Source organism: Eurytemora carolleeae, unplaced genomic scaffold, assembly GCF_000591075.1.
Source record: "Eurytemora carolleeae unplaced genomic scaffold, Eaff_2.0 scaffold254, whole genome shotgun sequence".
Lineage (NCBI taxonomy): Eukaryota > Metazoa > Arthropoda > Copepoda > Calanoida > Temoridae > Eurytemora > Eurytemora carolleeae.
In genome coordinates this window covers 130,900-136,445 of record NW_019396145.1, presented here as the reverse complement: position 1 = coordinate 136,445, position 5,546 = coordinate 130,900, and positions in this window count along the sequence as shown.

Sequence of the window (5,546 nt, the reverse complement as noted above, 5' to 3'; positions counted from 1 at the left end):
TATTTAAACATGTTATCAAAGAAAAATCAAGTAGATATCATTGGTTTCCTCTCTGAAAAAAAGAATGAACTCTTTCAACCTCCTTTCTTGTTACTGGGACATAAATTTATAAAAGAAACCCGAATCAAAATTTATCGATTTACAGATAGAAAAACACGCATAATCTTTGCTTAGACACTGGTATACAGCGCACCGTTGTGGAACAATTGTAAATTAAAAATGCGATTTTTGATCATTTTCTCTCTCTTATTCTAACTTAACAATAATTGTTCATTCTTTCCAAAATGTCGTCTTCATTCCTATTTAACATTTTTATTCACTAAATCAGCTATTCTCTTATTGTTCTACACACACGTATTTTATTATATCCGTATCTTTATACTAAACTTAAATATTTTGCTTATTCTCTTCCGATGCAGTGGTTCTCAAAAAATATCTATTCCTTTGCCCAATCTTCCCAATTACTCTAACTACCAATAAAACAACCCTTCCTTTCATCCTAGCTCTAATTGATTCGAATAACAAATCTTCTAATCCCAAATTTCTCTACAGCTGATATTTTACCTATTCCCAATTGGTTCTATCTCATTAATATACCTTATTCCCAAACCAAGCCCAATCCCAATATCTTTAACATCAGTTGATAGTCGTTTGGGATCCCAAAAGTTTGGATTTACGTAAAAGTTACGACACTATAAACTTTTTATATCATGCTTCATTTATGACAAATGACAATGGACAAGAAGATATGAATTTTAGAAGTAAAAAAAGAAATAAGTTTGTGCAAAAAAGCCTTATGCTGCCTTTAGGGGTGTTTAGATCACTTGAAACAAAAGTTATTAATATGTTTTTATGTTTTCACTTTTATATCTTTTTATGCCTAAAAGTGTTTATATTGTCAAATATTACTATCTTTGAATTTGCCCTGAATTTGGCAATCTGCAAAAAGCAGGCTACACAGTTGATATAGAACCAGAGAGAAGAAACAACCATGATGTGAGCTGAAAAAAGATCAGAAAACTGTTTGACCCGCGTGCCAACGTGGGCCAAGCCCTATCTGATCAATATACTTCTTTAATTCGCACACCATTGATTTATTAGAGAGAAAACATCAGATTGCTGGTTAAAGATAAAGAATTCAATATATACTATATATTCTACCATCTCAAGCTACCCGCACATCAATTTGAGCAGAATTTACAAACAAACGCATATATTTTTCACCTACGAGGGAAAGTATAATATGAGGACCAACACTTTTAAATGGAGTAATTTGTTTTTAATATAAGAACTCTGAAAACTTCTTTCTTCCTCTATGGAGTAAGTTATAAAAGTATTCTGTGTATTGCATATTGTGTATTGTAAGATATAAAAGTATTCTGTGTATTGCAAAAAAAAAATTTCCAAAAAATGAAAAATTATACATTTTTGAAAAGCCCTTGACCATGCCATTTCAAATATGCAAAAAGTTTTGCAAAATTTTAAATAACCTGATGTTTAATAAAGAAAAACTAAAAATGTGCAAATTTCTTTTGTTTGCAAAAAATTTGCAATTTTTTTTTGCAAAACTTGTGCAATCCGTTTCCTTATGTCATAGGCTTTCCAAAAAGCTAAATTTTATCAAAATCTGACAACTGAAAGTGGGTCAAAACAAAGATTTAGTTTATTACAGGAAAAAGTAGTCATTCGGGCAGTTTGCCCGAGGACTCAGGCAGTTAGTATTAAAGCCCGGTTTTAGGCCTAAAGGGAGGGCTTTGGGTATGTAGGAAAAGTCAGAAAATTTAAACAGCCTAAGACCAATACTTTTTCAGTTATGTAAAAAAAAAACCCCAGCAGGAATAGGGTTAACAAAATTTTAATCTGAACGAAATTCTTAATATCCTTGGTAATATTGACAACACAAATAAGAAAGACCACATTTTGGAAATCCCAGATTTAAGAGAATTTTGTGGTTATTGTTTCAAGAATCATACATGTTCAAGAAGGTTGACAACGAAATGTCTCAAATAAATGCTAAGATAAAATAGAACTGATTTAAAACCGCGGCTCAAATTCTTTAAAATCCATCTCTGGATTACTTGAATTGTTATCAATTTAGGTCTACTTTAAGAATTGTAGAAACAGTTCATTCAAAATTAAATCTCCAAACAATGATTTTCAAGAAAAAATTAAAAATATAAAATTTTAATTAAACCTTCTGAAGAGACGCGAACTTAAACTATTAATGATTGTATATAAAATAATATATATATTATTATTATATTATATAATATAATTGACAGTGTTTGGTTTGTTGACGTTGTAACAAAATAGAAAGGAAAGTATTATTTCAGAACCAAAACTCTTGAATGGAATGATTTGTTGTTAAAATGAAAGCTCTGAAAATGGAGTTAACAGAAAAACTTCTTTCTTCCTCTATAGAGTAAGTTACTCAAGTATTCTGTGTATTGTATATTGTAGGATAAAAAGAAAAGTTTTATATCAGAAAGTTCTAAACGGAGATGAAAAAGCCGGGGGTTAAAATTTCTCTTTAACTTTAATTTGATTCCAAATATAAACATACCTATCAAATAAAAAAGGAGTTTTATTGATGAATAAATAATCTGAAAGAGTTGAAGATTCGATTTTTTTTTGCATCAGAATTAAGTTTTCTTGCATAGATGTTAATGTTTGATATACTCGCCTTCTGCTGGATTTAACTCCCCTCCTACTATAATGCAGAGTAAACCTCGAAGAATGAGAGTTTGATGACGACCTAAAACTCTCTATACCTATTGAGTTGGCACAGAAGGAAACAAGTTTAAACTTTTTAAGAACCAAGAAAGTAAGAAAAAAGACTAACTAAATTACATAAAGTCGTTTCTAAAGTCTCATTCTTTATGGACATCCCTTTCTTAATCCCCTTTGTCTGCAGTTCGAGTTTGCTCCCCCATTCTCCGTTTTCTAAAATAATTCATTGCTCGAATACTTTCATGTTAACATGGCTGATTTAAAAAAAATGATATCAAAATTATTGCGAAGCAAAATTTTCTTATTTTGACCGGTCATAAACTTTCCCAAGGGCAATGTGAATAACCAGAAATATTTTCGGCCCAAAAAATGAGGCTAACATTATGAATACTTCTGCTTTGGAAATATCCTGATGATTGATAAAAATGTAAAAAAATCAAAGATTTTATAGAATTTTAAAGTTTCTGCATTTGAAAGAATAAATATATGCAGATTAAATTATTATCCTTATTATTAAAATTTATTTTCACACAGAAATATATTAACAATTAATAGAAAATCTACTTTCTTAGTCCTAGAAATAATTTTTATCATCGGCCTGTAGACGGGTCAATACGGGTCTTAACTCTAATTTGAATCAAGAATCTAGTAAGTTTAGGATCAAAAGACTTAGGCAGAGAAACTTCTTCTCAAACAGTCGTTAAAAGTTTAAGAGTGTCTAAAATGATCCTCTTAGGCTGATGCAGTGTTAACAAAAAGAAATAGGATTATTTAATGTTCTTTAACATGGCCGCAACAAAATATAAAGAAAATTAAAATAAAAGTAAAAAAGAGATTAGAGCTTTTTCAAGAAAATATATGTATGTATCCTGCAAGACAGCCACCGCCAGAGCAACACACCTAAACATCTAGAGTCAATCACTTCATTTGCGTTTTGAGCCCGGATAAATTTGAGAAATTTAAATTAAATTTCATCAAAAAACCCTTAAAAAACCCTCAAAATAAAAATATATATAAATATATTCTGGTGTAGATACTTTAATTTTTTCTTCACATTCTAACTACATAAGGACTTTTCCAGCCGTATCAAAGGGTGCAACCACGAAGGGGGGCACCCATTGGGGGAGGCTCTTTTCATATTACATCTGCTTGCATTTCCCTTCCTCAGGCCAGGCACAGTTGCGTACCAAGGGGGGCAGTAGTACTCTTGCCCCCCCAGGGAGTTCCAGGCGGGGCCCTGCCCCCCCCCTGGAAAATACAAAATTAAAAGGAAACTACGTTTAAAAAGTAACACCTGACAAAGGATTTGTCTAAATTCACTGTTAATGCAAGGAGAGAAAAGTTTTAGCCTTCCATAGAGAATACTTCATTACACAAGATGTACAAGATGGATAGCAGACTTAACTATCTTGCACTTATAGCTTTACACCCTAAAACGCTGTCTGAGCTCTCTACTAAGAAAATCATTAAAGTGTTTATGCAAGCAAATCCCAAAAAACTGGCAGGAACAGAGGAAACGGTGGGGATAGGTTCCAGGGTGGAAGCATCTTAAAGGTGGGAACCAGCAACGTCAACCAACAGGTGGTGATGGTGGAGAAAATCAGAGCCAAGGATGGGCATGGATACTTCTGCAAGGAGAAAAGTCCATTCAAACCGCCAAGACCCAAACTGGTAAGCTATCTGACAGGAACCAAACATGTCCATGGCAGAACCATCAGCAGTTTTCAGTTGAACACCAACACCAATCTACTATCAAGGTAGTAGATTCAGCAGGAATCAAGTTTAGAAAATCCCTTCAGCTAAATAGTTTCCCAAAATAGGAGCAGGGAGCTCTACAGTCTACACTGACTAGGCTCATCTCCCCACCTGCTGTAATACTATTAGACTCCATCGGAACCAGTTCTACTCCAAACTTCTGGTACTGAGGAATGGCTAGAAGATCTGGGCAAAGAACTTTGAGCTCTGGACCTCGTGAAAGAGTTACTGCCCGGCAAAGCATGCATGTCCTCAAACTGATCAATTAAAGCCTGGGCCGGGAGGCTGCGTCCAGGGATCGTCCACAATTCATCAGCCTAAAGAGCCCTTACACAAGAGTCACTGATAGATTCAGAAAGAAAATGTTCTCGAATATTAACTGGGAGGAGGTCCATAAATAGACCTCTGAAAAAATGCCTGGTTTCTCATCCTTAGGGAGGAGGACTAACATCTTGTCCATCTGCTCAGAGAGTTGTTGGTTGGTAAACAAAGGCAAACTCTGCAAGGCCTGGTATCTCTGGAAATGGCTCAGGGAGTACATATGAATGAGGCCCCTTCTTGAAGCTTTATGAGGTCTGGCAGGAGGTGTTCAAACTAGGTCCAGAAGTCTACAGCAACATCCTGGGGCAATGCAGCAACAAAGTGAGTAAACTTAGTGTGGGAGGAAGTAGTTCTCTTGTTCTCAAACTGAGCTTCTGCTTAGATGAACCAAACCTCTGTAGAATTGGATCTAAAGGATGGAAGTTTTACGGAAATGGTTGTCAAAGGGACTGTACCCTGGATCACATAATTTACCCTTTCTTCTGGCATCAATCGCTACTCAATGCTGAAAATAAACCGGAACAGCTTTTCTAAATTGCTGAAAACCCTACTATGGTATTTGGGTGTAAAAACCACAGGGACCCAGTCAAAACCAATTTTGGATATGTCAGTGTGAGAAAATTTAAAGTTGTCAGCAACAAAATCACATTGGGGTCACCAAAATGTAGCAACCCAAAGAGACAAGAGAAAAAAAGTACTGTATGTTTATTGATTTCTAAAATACACTGTGGGATAAATAT